Raw genomic sequence first — 17,968 nt, 5'->3', positions numbered from 1 at the left:
GGATTAGCTCAGTGGGTCCTAAATCCACAGACCAGAGTCTTTATAAAAGAGGAGGCATAGGAGCACCTGGGTAGTTCAGCGGGTTAGGTGTCCAGCTCTTGGTTTTGGTGTAGGTCATGGTCCCAGGGTTGTGGGACTGAGCTCCACGTCGGGCTCCACGCTGGGTGTGGAAGCTGCTTGGGATTCTCTCTCTCCTTCCCTCTCTGTTCTCCCCCTGCACCCCACTCCACTCACATGCTTGCTCTCTCTCTCTCAAAGATAAATACGTAAAAAAATTAAAGTAAGTAAACAAATAAATAAAAGCGGATGTGCAGACAGAGGAGAGGGCCTCGTGAAGGCAGAAGCCGAGAACTGAGTGACGTGGCCTCAAGTCTAGGAGCACCTGGAGTCCCTAGAAGCTGAGGGAGGCAGGGAAGAATTTCCCCTCAGAGCTTCTAGAGGGAACACGCCCCTGCCAAATCGCTGGACTTGGGACTTTTGCCCTTCAATATCACAAGAGCACAAATTTCTGTTGTTTTAAGCTTCCTGGTCTATGGTAATGTGGCAGCCTTCAGAAAGTAACACAGATACATATATACTAACTTATTTAATCCCCACCCAAACCCATGAGGTTGTTACTATTTTAAGCTCCATTTTACAGATAAGGAAACTGAGGAAAGCAAAGGGTCAATAACTTGCCTAAGGCCATCAGCTAGTAAGTGGCCAAGCCGGGAACCCCCACCTCCCGTGCCCTCGCCCCAGACAGCCTGGCTCCAGCAGAGGCGGGTTAACAGGCAGTCACTGCTGTTCTCCTCCCCATCCGGAAAGCAACAGGTGCCCCTTCCCCAAGACCCTCAAATGTGGATGGCCTCTCGAGGGGATGGTGGCTTTGAGACCTGGGCACACACACCACAGGTGCCCCGGTACTTGGAAGGCTGCTCTGGAGCCAGTCGGACTCTTGGTTCCCATGCTGCGGCTTGCTGTGTGTTCTGGGCCCCAGGGCCTCCTCATCCCTAATGAAGAGAAAGGGATGGTACCTGCCTCTTGGGTGGTCCTGAGCTGGGCAGTGTCCATGCGGAGCCTCTCTACTGAGAGGCAGAAGAAGCTGACCAGGACATTTAAAATAGGCACATCCGACAGTGGTCCCACAGACCACCTTTCCTGGTGAGACAGTCTCAGGATCAACTCCAAAGTCTTTCCCCACAGCCTACAGATCTCACACGTCCTGGCTGGCCTCTGCCCACCTGCCCATCTCCATCCTTGCCATTCTCCTCCTCACCTCTCTGTAGCCCAGAGATGCCCCTCTTCTTTAGATTCTCCAATATGCCACATTTTCCTCCAATCAAGCTGCTTATGTGAATGCTCTTCCCTTTCTTTTCTTTGCTGGAATATAAGCTCTCCAGGAGGGGCGGGGGCCTTCTTTCTGTTCGCTGCGGTATCCCTAGATCTTAATGGCTCCCTGGTACATAGTAGGTGCCCAATAAATATTTGTGGAATGGAACCGAATGAACGGATCTTTGCCTTGCTAAATCCTACCCTCCCTTCAAGCCTCCGCTGGACATCAGATCATTCATTCCACTATTTTTGGTGACAGGGTGATTTTTTGCCTCGTGATAAGACTCCTGGCTCTGCCACTTGCTAGCTGTGTCGCTTTCAACATTTCCGTTAACCTGTGACCCTGAGATTTCCGTCGGCACAAAGGGGAGAATACAGGACCGTCGGCAGTTGCGTCTTCCCTGACCACGACCGATGGCCTGGGATGGCCACAGTCCCAGGTGAGGGCAGGGATGAGCCTCCTGGGGCCTTTAGCCCTTGCTGGAGCCGGCAAACTCCTCCCCAGGGCCGCTCCGATCCGGCGGGCGCCACGACCCCGGGTGACACAGGGCGCTCAGCCGCGGGACCCCGGCCCTTCCCCGCGCTGGCTGCGCGGCCAAGTGCGCACGCTCAGGCCTCCCCGCACCTCCTCTGGCTGCAGCCGAACCGCTCCCGGCCTCGGCCTCGGGCGGGGGCGGGGGCGGGGCGAGCCCCTCGTCTTCCCCCTGACTGGCAGGAGGACGGGCCAATCGGAGGGGCGACCCGGGGAGGGGCGGGGCCGCGCCGCGAGCCGGGCGCCGGGCGGGAGCAGGAGCTGCAGCCGGGAGCGTGCGGCAGGCGCCTGCCGGCTGCCCCGAGCGCGGTCACCGGCGCCGCCGCACCTCGACCCCCGCCCGCCGAGCCGCGCGCGCATCTGTCCGGCTTCCTCGGTTGCTTCTTACGATTTTTCTTTCTCTCTCTCTCTCTTTTTTTTTTTGCACGCAACCTTTTTCTGTTCCGTTTTGTCCTTTTTAAGGCGGGGGCGGCGGCAGCGTAAGCTCGGGGCGGGGAGGGGGCGGCCGGAGGATGCGGCGCGGAGCTGCGCTCGCTACGTCCGCAGCTGCTGCCCGGCTCGGGCCTGAGCGCGGAGCAGGTGGGTACAGGTGCGCCGGGTGGGGTGGGGGGGAGCGGGAGGCGCACCCTGGCCGAAGGGGACCCGCGGACCCAGCGACCGATGGGCGGACCCCGCGGCAGGGGACACGGTGACCGGTGCCGCCCCGCCCCATCGCCCACCTCGCCCTCTTCCAGCCTTCTCGCCCCTCCAGATCCCCTGCCGCTCTCTCGTCTCACCTCTGTGGTCCCCCACCCTTCCGTTCCCATCCCCCATTCCCCTCCAAATTCCCCTGCAGTGTCTCCCAGCAGGAGGACTCTGCGTCGCCTCCCTCCATAGGCCCCCTCCCCGTTCTGCCCCCAGTTCCCCTCTCTCCCTCACGCCACCCCCATTTCCACTCCTCTCCCCATTCCGCCCCCGAGCCAAGGAGGGGGAGGGGGAGGGGGACCCACCGGCTGCCTCCAGGGAGTGGCGCGGGGGGCGTGGCCGGCCGGTTCCCTCGGAGTCCTACCCTCTGAGTAAGTCAGGGTTCCCCCAGGTCCCTGCCGAGGTGGCACAGAGGTTGGAGCCCAGGGCCGCTCCGGGGCGGCGGGGGGGCCGCCCTGCCTGCACCCTCGCCTCACGCACAGCACCAGCCGAGGCGGCCCCTGCCACGCACATCCCGCGCTGCTCCGCCCACGTGGGCTCCGGGAGGAGGCTGAAGCGCTGGGAAGAAAGGCTGGTACCCACCCTCCTAACCCCGCCGGAGCGCCCTGGACGCACGCAGCCTCGGGAGATGGCGCACAGAGACTGGTTCCGCGGGGCGGGGCACCTTGCCTGGACACCCTGCGCTCAGGCCCCGGCCTGTTGGCCAGCGTTAGTGCCCATGCCCTCGTCCCCAGCCCCCTGCCCCGTCACTCCATCACCACCCTCCCTGCTGCGGGCTCTTGAGGATCCGGCCTCGTCATCCCTGATGGAGGCCACTTGCCAGGCTGGAGTCTTTTGCCATAGAAGCATCCCGCCCTCCCACACACACCACCCCTACACCACCACCCCTCCCCACACACCGTAGTCTGCATTTCTCCTGATGGCTTGGCCGGCCTGGGCTCTCTGCCCGCCTCTGCCCGGCTCTTTAGACTCCAGAGATACTGTATCTAACTGCTGGTCCTGCGCCACCCCCACCCTTTACATGCACACTCACGGGCACGCTGTCCTTGGCCTTTGCTTGTGCTGTTCCCTCTCTGGGAACGAATGCCCTTCCTTCAACTGGCCAGCTCCTTCTCCACTAAGGTCAGGAAGAACCCCTTGCCCGGTCTGAGCTTCCTTGTATGGCAGAGCAGGACACACTGTTGTCCTGTCTGATGGTCTCAGCCTCCCAGGCCCCTGAGTTTTGGAAGGGCAGGGGCAGCCTCAGCCCTTCACACAGGGCTCTGATCACAGTAAATATCCCACCGGAGGGGGGCCCTCCCTGCTAACAGAGTGACCGGCTGGTGTAGAGTGAGTCTGGTTTCTCCTCCACACCTTGGGCAGGTGGGTGGCACTTCCATGAGCCCAAATGGGCAGAGATGGTTTGGGGATGGCACGGGGTGGTCAGGACCCCTCTCTGACGCTTGCCCAGCAGGGCGACTTCCAGGAGATCTGCTGCTCTAAGAGAGGTCTTCCAGACAGGGCATGATTGGGAAGTGTTTGTTGTTGAGACTCTTGCACGTGCTCTGTAATGCTGACCATCTCTCCAGAGCTTGGGGGTAACTCCCACCTTGAGAGCGCGGACCCAACAAATGCGATCATTGCCATTGTCTTTCACAAACCATCCTTAGCTCCCACTTGCCTCGGTGACCTCACATGGTTCTTCACATCCTGGCTTCCCTGTGCCACTGTCTCAGCCTCATGTGCTACCTCTGTGTTCCCTGGACCTGTCTTCACACCTAGGCTTCTCCCCACATTTTTGGTTTTCCTGGGAAATGTGCCTCTCTCTTGTCTGCCTGGAGAACTCCTACTCATATGTGAAGGCCCAGGTCTCCTTTGACGTCTTGGTGGTGTTTCCTGACTTTGCCAAACAGATTGTGGATTCTCTCGTCTGTGCTCTATTACAACATATATCCATGTATAGTTTCATATGTGTGTAGGTTTTCCTTAAGCAGACCTTGCCCACCGGAGAGTGGGGTCACAGTGAGGTCTGAGGGGGAGCCCTGCTTGGACGGGGGCTCCACCTTCCTGGGGAGGTGGTCATGCCCGCAGCGATCATGCCAGGCGCTATAAGAGGGACATGCATAGGGAGGGACAGAGCTCGACAGTCTCCTTAGCCTGGCCAGAAGATTTCACAATGAGGAGGCAGGATGGAAGCCCCACTCTGTTAGTGTCAGGGGTCGGTTGGGGCCGGGAGATAAGTGGCAGAAGGAATAATTGCCGAGCAAGGTGTCTGCCAGCATGAGAATGGGACCTGCCTCTCTGCAGGCTCTGGAGCCAGGCTGCCTGGCGTCCACTGGGGCCCTGCCCCTTCCCCAGCTGGGACTGAGGAAGTACCTCCCACCTGGGCTTTGTAACCAAAATGGGGTGCCTCCCTCAGAAAGATTGTGGATGACTGCGCCGTGTTCTGGGGCTCCTCGCTTGGTCTCCTTGGGGTGTTTGAGTCGACTTGCGGGGGCCCCTGAAGTCGATTCACCTTTGTCCTGTTCCTTAAGGCTGTGTGATCTCAGGCCACAGGATTAACCTTTCTGAGCCTCCATTTCCTGTACGACTGGGGGCAGTGGTCCTCTGGCCGGCCTGGTGTGGGCATCAGAGCGTGGTCTCTGGGCACAGGCACCACTGAGTAAGTGGTCATGATGATGAGGGAGTGTGTGGTTCAAAAATTAGTCCTTCGGTTTTGTCCCAGAGCAGCCACCCCAGTTAGAGGCCCTCCGTGTCCCTCCCCAGCTAACAACAGCAGGCCAATAAGCTAAATATTCCATAAATGGGAGTGAGAGATGGAGGGAGTGGGTGCGTGTTGGCTAATGGGAGTTGTGCACACTCGTGTGAGAAGGTGCCGAGGGATGTGGGCAGGAGTCCTGAGCTCATGGTGCACTAGTAAAGGCCACCCACCTGCCCCGAGCAGCTCCTTTGATGCTTCTGTCATCTGAGCTTCTTTCCTGCTCAGTGGTGACAGTGATTTCCACCCAGTTCCTAAGAAGACTCCTACCCCCTTAAAGGAACAAACCATCAGCACCAGCTAGGTGAGCTCAGCTGTGAAGGAACAGGGCTGGAACAGGGCTGGGTCGGAGGGGCTGCATTTTTTGAGGACCAGCTCAGACCCTCCTGGCTGTGCAACCTTGGGCAAGGCGCTGAACAGCTTGATGCCCGGTTCCTTTTCCTGGGATGCTCACATGAGGAATAGAGCTATTGTTGCTTAACCTCCCACTCCTGCTGGAATTCTCTTGCTGAAGCTGCCGAGAATCTCTCTAGGGAAGGGCTTATGTGAGCACCTGACAAGCAGAGACTGAGCCTGGAGGTGGAGGTGGAGGGAGGCAGAGGTGGGATTCGCCAGCGGGGGTCCCACACTCTAGAACTTAGGTGTTGCTCCATGGAACATGCTGATCCCTGTAATGGAAAGTCAACCTTCCTACAGGGCCCATGTGAGGAATCAATCAGAGGAGGCTTCTCAGTGCTTTTGATCGAAACCCGTTACCTTGAAGCCAGTAGAAACCATTTGTGTTGCTGTGATCTGAGGTTCAGGAAAGGACTCCAGGGCCAGCCAGCGGTGGGACCTTGCTTGTCATTGTCCCTCTAGCCCTGAACACTGTCAGAAAATGTTTTCTTTACTCTAGCCTTTCCAAGGCCAGGTGGACAGCCCAGAGACCGTGGGCCCGTGGGGGAGGGGCAGGAACAAGGAGGTGGGGGGGTAGGGTGGGGGCGCTGGGAGCCTCAGGCTGTGAAGCAGGGATTAGGAGCCCCTTCCTGTAGGAGGTAGGAGGGGAAGAGCTTGCGGAGAGTGGCCAGGGCTGGTCCAGCATGACCCGAAAGCAGCAGAGTGAGGGCGGGGCCCCCTCTCCAGCGGGCCCTGAGGTTCTGCTCCTGCCTTCCTATTAGTATTTATTTTTGGAACTGCAACAGGAAGTATTTTACCTCTCATTCATCTCTAGAAATGAATTAAGATAAACGCCATTTTTCTTGATCGTAGCAGTTAACATTTGTTAAGCACCTACCAAGGGCCAGGGTGTATGCCAGGGGTCGGCAAGCCCCGACCCTATCAGCTAGCCACCTGCTTCCGTAAATAAAGTTTTATTGGTACCCAGTCCTGACTGTTGGCACACCTGTTGTCCGTGGCTGCTTTCCTCCTGTGTTGACAGAGTGGCACAGCTGTGGCCGGCACCTGTAAAGCCAGAAACCCTCACTACCTGGCCCTTTGCAGCCGGAGTTTGCCGCGCCCTGGTCTGCGCTGTCCCTGATTTGGGTTCATTCAGTTCCGGACACAAGCCCAGAGGGAGGTGCCTTGTGTTTCTCACTTTACAGATGGGTACAGACAACCTCTGAAGCCTGCCGCTGGGTCACAGAGCTGGTAAGTGGGGAGCAGGGATCTGCACCCAAGCAGCCCGCATTATTACTTTTTTCGGGGGGGATTTATGTATTTTTAATTAGCTTCTAATTGAATTTTCCCATGTTTAGAGAATATGGTCTGTATGATACCTATTTTTAAAAATTTACTGACAGGGCGCCTGGGTGGCTCAGTTAGTTAAGCGACTGCCTTCGGCTCAGGTCATGACCCTGGAGTCCCGGGATCGAGTCCCGCATCGGGCTCCCTCCTCGGCACGGAGTCTGCTTCTCCCTCTGACCCTCTTCCCTCTCGCGCTCTCTATCTCTCATTCTCTCTCCAATAAATAAATAAAATCTTTTAAAAAAATTTACTGACAATTTTTTTAAAGATTTATTTATTTCAGAGAGACAGAGAGAGCGTTTCCATGTGTGGGGTGAAAGAGGGGCAGAGGGAGAGGGGGAGAGAGAGAATCTCAAGCCGACTCCCCACTGAGTGTGGAGCTGATGTAGGGCTCCAGCCCATGACCCTGAGATCATGACCTGAGCCGAAATCGAGAGGTGGATACTTAACCAACTGAACACCCAGGTGCCCCTATTGACAATTTCTTAATGACCTGGTACCTGATCATTTCTTAAAATATCTTTGTGCTACATATATATGTAATATTTAATAATGGTTATCATGTTAAGCACATTTAAGTGTACCGGTCAGTAGCAGTAAGTGTGTTCACACTGTTGTGCAGCCGCCCCCATCCAAGTCCAGAACTCTCCCGTCATCCCAAACTGGCAGTCCACGCTCTTAACCACACCCCCAGGCTGCCTTGTAGGAGTTTTGTAGGAAAAAAGCAAATGTCAGCGTCATCATAATTTAGTGCAGGAGGCTTTTGACGGCAGCTCTGGGTTCAAATGCTGGCTCTGACATTTGCCAGCTGATGGTGGACGAGCCTGTGTCCTCCTCTGTGTCCTCCTTTGTGAAACGGGGACAGCCCCAGGTCCCTATCCCTGCAGATCACATGGGTAAGGGGATGAAATAAAGAGCAGAGGTGAAGGCCCAGCCTCACGCGTTGGACAGTGGCTACGATGCTGTTCCCTCGAGCAGCCACACCTTAACAGGGTATTAGGTCTGTCCTCTCTGTGAGGCCCGTGGTGTCCCCTTTGTCCTTTCCAGGTCCTGAAAGGATCCTCAGGACCCGTCACATGTCCTGAAGCCCCCGCCTGGACCTCAGAGGACCCACATGCTGGGTGGATGTGGACTCCTGCTGTCCTTTCTGCCCTAGGGCCCAGACTTGGCTGAAGGGCCACGCTAGGGAATGAAAGGAGGTTCTGTATGCGACCGTCCCGAGACTGCCAAGGGCTGCCCATGTGGCAGTAATGCCCTTGTGTGTGCCAGGTCAGGGGACGCACTGGCTTGGCCTCCTGGCCCCAGCGCTTCCACTTCGGCTGCATTTTGATTTGGGAGCCCTGGACTGACCCCTGGTCCCTTTCTCAGAGCTGGAGGGGTGCGACATACCACCGAGGGGTGTCCTGCTTCCTTTGCAGGACAGGCAGCCTGTGAGGATCCCAAGCTATCGGTAGTGTGGTCACAATCTGACTTTTCTGTTGAAACAAGTCTCCCCCTCTCCCCCCGACCCCTGCTTTTTAAAAATTGAGGTGAAATTCACACAACCTAAGATGAACCATTTTAAAGTGTACCACTCAGTGGCATATGGTGCATTCGCAACGTCGAGCAACCACGGCCTCTCTCTAGTTCCAAAACATTTTTGTCTCCTGCAATGAAAGCCTTGTCCCCATTAAGCAGCTCCTCCCCATTCCCCCCTCCCTCAGCCCTTGGCAACCACTGGTCTGCATTGCGTCTCTAAGGATTTGCCCATTCTGGACATTTCGTGACAATGGAGTCCTCCTACATGTAGCCTCTTGTGACTGGCTCCTTTCACTCAGCATCATGTCCTCAAGGTTCACCCAGGTTGTATTGGGTATCAGTACTGCAGTACTTTTTATGGGTGAGTAATATTTCATCGTGTGGATAGACTGCATTGTATTATCCACTCACCTCTTGATGGATGTTTGGGTGGTTTCCACTTTTTGGCTGGTGTGCATAGTGTTTGAAGCAAGGCTTATAAAGTGTTAAAATGTTCTTCCTGGGGCTCCTGCTGCCCAGATTCCCTTCTGGCACTTCCAGGCTCTCCTCTCACTGCCCATGCATCATTCAGCCACTCAGCAGATGCTCCTGGGTGCAAACTCCATGCCAGGCGCTGTGCTGGGAGCTTCCAGCCTTGACTTGTTCTTGACATCTGGAGAATGGTTTGTTGGCTTCTCATTTTCCAAGCCAGGGCATGGGAGTGCCCTGAGGCAGGAGGAATGGCAGGGGGGCCAACCTGCTTGCTCCAGAGAGGCTTCGGGCATGGGAGCCCGGCTGCCTTTCTGTTGGTTCCTGGAACATGCTGGACTCTTCCTGCTTGGAGCTTTGTGTTTGCTGCTTGCTGTCTGCCATGCTCTTCCCTGCCCTCGCCAGAACTATGGTCTTCTCATCCTTCACATCTTGGCTTAAATTTCTCCTCCCTGCAGAGGTCTTCCCTGTGTACCCCAGGTAGATGCCTACCTCCCCTCTGCTGTTACTCTCTCCTACTGCAGTCTGTTTTCTTCTGAAATCATCACCATCCGAAGGGGGTTTTCCTTGTCTACTATCATTCTGCCATCCCCATAAGCTAGGGCGAAAGCACCAGGAGGGCAAGAACCTTGCCTGGTGTGTTTGCGCTCATCTTTCAAGACAGGATATTGGCACACAGCAGGTGCTCAATAAATAATTGCTGTTGTTGCTCGGAGTCAGATGTAACTTGACTTCCCGATTGCACCTTGTTAGCTCCGTGACCTAGAGCACATCTCTTAATCTTTCTGAGCCTCACTTCCTTTTTCAGTCAATGTGAAGACCAGCCAGGGTTCCCAGCTCTTGGGGTTGGTGCAAGTTCAGAAAAAACCTGTGCAGACCGCCCAGGGGCTTGCTGGTGTGCAGTAGGTGTTTATAACCGGTGCTGCTGCTGGTGGTAGTTGGAGATTGTGGTCGTAGTGATTGTGAATGAGTCTCCATGTGCTGGGTGACGTATATGCTTGCTTGCCCAGAGGTGGGCAGGGAGCTCCTGGAGCTGAGCTCCTGTCCCCTTGCCGCCCCTCAGCACCATTGAGCCCTGAAATGTGGCTCCTCTGAATCGACCTGGACTGGTGAGTGAAAAATACACACTGGATTTCTAAGACTTTGTATCAACCGGAGAGTGAAAAAGATCTCAGGAAAAAATGTTAACATTGATTACACATTAAAATGATACTCTTTGGGATCTGTTGGGCCAAATGAAATGTGAAATACGTTTCATATGTTTCTTTTTATTTTTTAATATGGCAACTAGAAAATTAAAAAATTGAAAATTGCGGGTGGGGTTCCCATTGTATTTCTTTTTTTTTTTAAGATTTTATTCATTTATTCATGAGAGACAGAGAGAGAGAGAAGCAGAGGGAGAAGCAGGCTCCCAAGGAGCAGGGAGCCTGATGCGGGACTCCATCCCAGGACCCTGGGATCATGACCTGAGCCGAAGGCAGACGCTCAACCATCTGAGCCACCCAGGCACCCATTGTATTTCTTTTGGGCAGTGCTGCTCTAGATTCTTGTCTCCTTGAGGGCAGGGGCTGGGCTTCAGGGGGCTGTGGCTCTGCCCTCTATGAAGTGCATGGCCTTTGGCAAGTTAATTAAATTTTGTTGTGCTTCAGATTCCTCCTCTGTAAACAAGAAGCTCAGGCTGATGATAGGCAATGACAGTGCATCTTTGAGGGCTTCCTGTGTGTCCCTGGAAGGAACGAGGGCCCCAGGAAGGAGAGGTGTGGCAAGGTCCCTGCCCACATCAGCCTTCATTCTGGGGAAGGAGAGGCCCACACAATCTAAATAAATCACAAACCCAGTCACTGAGACTGTGATTGTTCTCTGAAGAATCTAAGGAAGGAGGCGCTGTGGACACCATACCTGCCACGAGAGCTGGCAGTGACGGATCTCCGCGTAGCCCGGTGCACGGCAGCTGAGATGGCTACTCTGGGATGGCCTAAGAGCAGTGGGCCACTCTACGAAGACAGACCTCCATTTGATGGCTCTAGCCTTTGTAATCCCAATGCATGTAATAGCCACATCAGGATTTTGTTGCTATTCTCTGAGGAATTTGCAACCTCACCTGCGTTTTCCATGGCTATTGAACGCCGGAGTCCCAACCCAGCAGCTTCCCCACGACCAGCTCTGATTGGGTGAGAGGAGCTGATCAGCCAGCTCTGATTGGACAAGGGCAACTGATGGCCAGCTCTGGTTGGTCGAGGGCAAGATGGCAGACTCTGATTGGTTTAGGGCAGCTGCGTCTTAGGGTGTGGCACGACCGTCCTCTTATTGTGCACATCTCCTCTGCTCTGCACCCCATCTCCACTACTTCCTACCAGGCCTGGGAGTGAATCTGCCTTTCATCCCCGATCCAGCCAGGAACCACTAGGGAGACAAGTCACCTTACCCCTGGGAGCTCTGGCGTCCTTCTCGGGGTGGGGGGGGTGACCCCCGGACCCATCCCAAGGTGCTTGTGCTCCACATAGATGTCTGGGGAGGGCTTTGTTTCAGTTTCGCAGGGGTCACCTAATGTTGTCTTTGTTTCCCACATGCACACCTGCCTGCAGGTGCCTGGCATGGTACTGCCTGCTGGGGTGGGAGATTGAGAGTGGGGTGTGCTCACAAAGAAGCAGAAACGAGTCCCAGTGTGGCTTATGGAGGGCGGGAGAGTCTTTCTTTCCTGCCCTCATCGGGCCCGCACTGCCTCAGTGTTGCAGAATGAGTGAATTACCTGAGGTCGCAGGTAGAAATGGCAGTGGTGGGTCTGCACCGGGCACTTGGACAGTTGCTGATTACATATGAAAAGTGTGCAGACCTTAGCTGGGCGTTCAAAGCCCCCATGCCTGCTCCCAACTCAATTGCCATTATTTACCCCAGTGGAGTGTAGCTACCTGCTGAGCACTGCTCTTTCTTCCAGATCCTTGTTTGCCAGTTCCTTCTGCCTGGAATGGCTCCCCACCTCCCACCTGTGACATCCTGCTTGCTCTGTGGCCCGGCTGAGGTGTTACCTCCCACATTCTTCCTGGGCCCCCAGGAGAGACCTGTTTGCTTACTCTACAAGTTTGGATTGGGTGAATGAAGTCACCAGGGCCGGATCAAGACAGGAATAGCCTGGAAGCAGAAGAATGGACCAAAGGGGCTTCTGCTCATCCCAATTTTGCTAGCATGGTGTGGCTTGCTCCTGCCTCCCTCTCTTCCAGCGCCTTCCGTGGTGCATGCGTCCAGCTGCACCGTGTGCCCATGGCTCCTGATGGAGCCAGGCTTCTGCACATGCTGTTCCCTCTGACGGATTTGCTGATTCGCTTTTCCTGCCCTAATCCACGTGGTGAACCTCTTCCACTTGGCTGAGGATCCACCATTGGCCTTATTTCCTCCAGAAAACCTTCCCTGATAGCCCCCTCCCCCTTCCCCAGGCCAGGTCAGGCATGTTCCTGGGGCTCCTGCTGCCCTAAGTGCCCCCTGCCCCTGCCCTGGATGTGGTATTGCAGCTGTCAGTGACTTATCTGACTCTTCCTCTAGACAGAAGGCTCCAGAAGGTTCTGGGAGGCTTGAGATACCATCTGATTCACAGGAGGCTTCCCAGAGCCTGGCAAAGGGTGGGCTGCACAGTAGGTGGTCAGTAGATTTTGGGCCTTTAGTCTTGCAGATCCCGATAATCCCGATAATGGCAGTGCTGAGAGGGGCCCCATCAGGGAGGTGGTTGGTTGTCTCTGTTGCTTGTGTCGGGTCCGCTCTGTCCTTAACTAGCCTCACTCCAGTCTCTGCAGCAGCCCCCTCTCGTTGACTACCCTGCGAGCCTTAGATACCACAGCGCTCGGGCTGAAACAGCCCGGTGGCCATGTTAGCCTAGAGAAGACATTGTGGAGCATCTTGGCTTCTTCACAGAGTCTCCTTCCCCTGCACCCAGGGATCTCACCCTCTCACCTTCGGTTCGGGACAACAGATAGACTAGCAAGCTATTCTTCAGAATCCCAAACCCTCCGTTTACTGAAGCTTGTAGTTCTTGTTAAATTGTCTTGCTTTTTCCCTTTCCCTCAAAGTGGCACCTCACAATGCACTTTGGAAGACATGGCTTCTTTTGGGAAGTTGGCAGAATGGCTTCCTGACCCAGGGCAGCAGGGTGAGTGAGCTCATTGAGCCGGGCAGGAATTGGGTTCCTGCCGCAAGTCTGGGGTCCTTCCAGGCTGAGGGCTAGATGTTCTTTTTGCCAACCAGATACCTTATTGCGAACAAGGGCCTGGATGCCTACAGATTGTGCCTAATCTGTTTAAACCTTCAGGCAAACGGGTTCTTTAGTGACATTTATCTCTCCCTGGAGTTACCCGGGATGAGCCCAGTTGATGACGGCCTGGGCATTTTAGATCCCCTGAGACTTCTACAGAGGTGACTAAACCCAAATGCAAAACACTTCAGACCAGAGACACAAACAAGTCCTATTGCTGGGTAGGATATTGGAAATTGGGGGTGCTCCAGCCAGAAGATGGGGGAGGGGTGCCGGGTGCCGTAGACCTCACGTGTTGACGACATAGATTGTGAATTTGAGATTGCACAGTTCACAAAGTCCTGAGTTGTAGCTTTCCTTCATGGTTGTTGATGAACCAGAGGGCTTAGTAGGGAAACTAAGAGGTCAAGTGACCAGGAGGTTGGGGGCATAAGTCACTCAGGCAGGGATGTGGGCTGATCAGTTTGGGATGGGGTCTTAACTGTCCATTGTGACATGGACACAAGGACCCTCTGTTCACCAGAGGCTCATTAGTGTCTGTGCCAGGTCTGCAGGAGCAGTGCCATACATTTGAAAATAGCCATACCGTGGACTTTGTTGTAAATTCCAACTACCACTTTTCACTTTGGTTTGAAGCACTGAGCTCTCACCACACTTTTAGTTGCTCCATGTCATGAAGGTGATTCCCAAAACATTGTGAGTGGCCCCATCCCTCCTGGTGGGCAGGTCAACTTGTAGCTTCAAATCCTCCAACACAGGAAGCTGGTAGTAGACATTTCTTTAGATGGTGTCCCATGACTATTGGACAAATAATTGATGTGCTCCTGTTTGCTGGAACTAGAGAGAAAAAAATGGTTGATTTGAAAAACAGCCAGGGGTGCCTGGGTGGCTCAGTCAGTTAAGGGTTCAGCTATTGACTTCAGCTCAGGTCATGATCTCAGGGTCATGAGAGTGAGTCCTGCATTGGGCTCCGTGCTGGACACGAAGCTTATTTAAGATTCTCTCTCTCCCTCTCCCTCTGTCCCTCCCCCTCCTGCTTGCAAGCCCTCTCTCTCTCTCTCTTAAAGAAAGGGAAGGAAGGAAGGAAGGAAAAGAAAGAGGGAAAGAAAGGAAGAAAAGAAGCCATTTCAGAAACTAAAAATTGTCAGAAAGGTAATTTTGCTACCTGGATTCAAAGTAATTAGCCTTTTGAAGTTCTTGCTCTACTTTTTATGCCAAACCCAGTGTCTGATTCATTTAATGCAAAAGAACGCAGTAAAGAAGGAGCAGAGGAACCAAAAAGACATGAGACACATAGAAAACAATCAGTAAAATGGCAGACGTGAACTCAGGTGTACAAATAGTAACATTAAATGTGAATGGGTTAAACAATCCAATCAAAAGGCAAAGATTATCAGAACATATGAAGAATGATCTAACTATATGCTGTCTACAGGAGACACACATCTTTGGATTCAAAGATAAAATAGTTTGAAGGCAAGAGGATGGAAAAAGATCTATCATGCAAAGAGCAAAACCACAAGAAAACTGGAGTGGCTGTACTGGTACTATATAAGATAGACTTAAAAAATAGAGATAAAGAGGGACACTTTATAACGATGATGGGTCAGTCCATCAGGAAGATACAAACCATCAGAAAAGCATGTACACCTAACGACAGAGCGTCAAAATCCATGAAACAAAAACTGACCGAAATGAAGGGAGAGATAGATAATTCAATAATACATAGTGGGATACTTAAATACTCCACTTTCAATAATGGATAGAACAACTGGATAGAAGATCAACAAGGAAATAGAAAACTTGAGCAACGATGTAAACCAACTAGACCGACCAACAACATCAGGATACATATTCTCAATGGTACCTGGATTGTTCCCTAGGACAGATATGCTCAGCCATGAAACAACCTCAATACATTAAAAAGGGTAGAAATAATGCAAACTATACTTTCTGACCACAAGGCAATGACGTTAGGAGGCAATACCAGCAAACAGTGCCTGGCCTGTAGCTGATGCTCAACTCCTCTCTTGTCAGCCCGACATCCAAGACCTCCACTTGTGTCCTTCCCATTTCATCCTCCATCACCCCGACTCTCACCTTTACTTCCTGGCTGGACTGAGCTACTGACTTCCCCACCCACTGTTTCCAGCTTCCTTGCATTTGCTCATGCTGTCCCAATTCCTGGAATGCCCATTCATCTGCCTTCCCCCCCCACCATCCCGCTCCTAAGTTTGCATCCTGCCCTTCCTACCTTCCATGAACATCTGCCTCAGTGAGCCACAATGAGGAGAGTGTGTAAGCAACTGACCAGAGCAATGGTTCTCCAAGTTGGGTCCCGGACCAGCAGCAACAGCATACCCTGGGGGCATTTTAGAAATGCAACTTCTCAGGCTCCAGCCTGAGCTACTGGACCAGAAACCCTGGGCTGGAGCCTGGCAGCCTGGCTTTTAACAAACTCTGGAAAATTCTGATATTCCCTCCAGTCTGAGAACCAGGGAAGGCAGGGCTGGTCCCCACTTATCTTGTAGTTACACAGTCTGTCTTTTGGGTCATCACTGAGATAGTTAACTGGCTGGTTCCCTCCAGTAGGCAGGAATCACCCCCGCTGTCCTGAATCTACACCTGAGCGCGGAGACCCTTGCTTCTTAAGGGCAGTTCCTAGAGGGCAGCTCTCTGTCCAATATGCACACATCCCAAGTTGGTGCTCAGGGTGAAGGGTGCTTGGCTTCTAGTGGTTTCCTTTGGAAGAAGGAAGATGTCCTGGCCTTGCTCTATGGTACTCTCTCCCTCTTTGTGTTGGATGTGGGCTGTCACCTCATTTCTAAGAAAGAGGGAAAGTGGCAGAGTGTAAAAACCAGCCCTGAGCCGGGAGTCCCAGGCTCAGGTTCATGTGCTGCTCACCTGCGGCTATAATACCTCACAGTGGTCCTTTTTCCGCAGGGTGTGTGTGGAGTGCCTGCTGGGTGCTGGGCACTTGGTCTTTGCTCTCTCGAAGTGCAGTGAGCAGGGATGATTGGTCACAGATAATCACTGAACAATGCAATAGCCTTACCTCTCTCTGGACTTTTTTCCCCATCTGTAAAATGAAAAAAAATTTTTTTAATTTAACAGCTATACCATAATATACCTGAATATACAAAACAGGGAAATGATGGTTTGTTATGGCGTGTATTTTATGACCTTAAATTCGTAACACTTACTATAAGGTCAGTGCTTGAGAACAGCAAGGTCGCTTTGATGAATATAACTTCCGAAATGAAAAACTGGGAGTGATAGTTGTGGTCTTAACAGTCATGGCATCCTCAGTGTTGCCGAGCTTTTGTTGTGGTTGTGGAAATAGACTGTGTTTTGCGAATCTTTGCATACCATACTTGCAATTGGTAAGGGTTTGATCGGTCACTTGGCTTGCGATCTCAGGATGCCCTGTACTGGGGGGGATGAGAGAGGCTGCGCAAAGCTGGGCATTCCCCTGGGAGCTCAGGTCCATGCAGTGGGGTCTGCAGAGGGTTAACATTTGGTGTGCAGCTCATTTGAGCTCGTATGCTATCTGTGTAGTTTAAATGATTACACCTGAAAAGATAGAATCAAATATTTGTTGCTGTAGATCCCTGACCCCCAAGCATCTTCAGGGAGTACCAGGGCTCCCTGGAATGGGGTGTGCAATCCAGATCCCCAGTGTCACCTCCCAGGCCCCCGACATTCCGATGGTTCTGCTCTGTTTTAGACATTGGCCGCCATCCCTTCCCAGGCACCTGTGCCCATGTGTTGTCCTCCACCTGTCGGTACCATGTTTGGTTCTTTGTGGGGTCTCAAACTCCCAAGAGTCCCACGTTGCTCAGTCTGGGGCCTGGGAAGCTGGAGCCTCCAGGACCACCACTGACGGAGCTGGGCTGCGTGGGAAGAAGAGCCCCATGAGGGCCAGCCCTTGCCTCACCTTGAGTCTGTGGACAGATCCTGAGGGTCCCATGTCCTCCTAGGAGGGCTGCCGGTCCTGTCTGCCCACTCCTTCTGCATTACGGCTCTTGAGTTATTGGGTGTTTGGGAAGAACAGCAGTCATACCAAGAAAGGGTGATCTTCTCCTGAAATTACACCTGGCTACGTCACTCCTCTGCTTAACGCGTTCCCCGGGGCCCAGGATGAAGCCTGCCCTCCTTGTCATCACATCTGTGACCTCTCCTGATGCTCTTGCTTTTCCGACTGTCTTAGCTCAGGCCGCCATCCCCAAAACACCATAGACTGGGGGACCGAAACACTGGAAGTGTATTTCTCATTGTTCTGGAGGCTGAGGAGTCCAAGATCAGGCTGCCGGTCGATTTTGACGTGAGCTGTCTTCCTGCCTTCTTCCTGTGTGCTCCTGAGGGGGCAGGAGAGAAAGCCAGCTCTTTTGTGTCTTACAAGGGCCGGACCCTCACAATCTCATCCCACTCTAATCGCTCTCCTGAAGGCCCCATCTCCAAATCCCATCACACTGGGGATTCGGGTTTCAACACAGGAATCAGGGTGGGACACAAACATACCCTCCGGGACACTGACCCCTCCCTGGCAAACCCTGTGCCTTCCTTGAACTTGCCAGGCTCCCTTCCTTCCTCCTGACCCTGGGCTTCTGTGCCCTCTCCCTAGCACTGCCTTTCTGCTGCCTCTCTAGGTGCCTCAGGCTCATCTCCTTGGGCGCCTCCCGCCCTCCGCCCCCGGGCCCTGCACATCTCTCTGTCACTGCCCTGACCACACTGTGGGGCTGTCCTCTCTCGT

This window comes from Eumetopias jubatus, unplaced genomic scaffold, assembly GCF_037043125.1.
Source record: "Eumetopias jubatus isolate StellerSeaLion01/CBP00866 unplaced genomic scaffold, mEumJub1_p1.0 scaffold_2, whole genome shotgun sequence".
In the NCBI taxonomy this organism is placed as follows: Eukaryota; Metazoa; Chordata; class Mammalia; order Carnivora; family Otariidae; genus Eumetopias; species Eumetopias jubatus.
Note: the sequence above shows the minus strand (reverse complement) of the source record.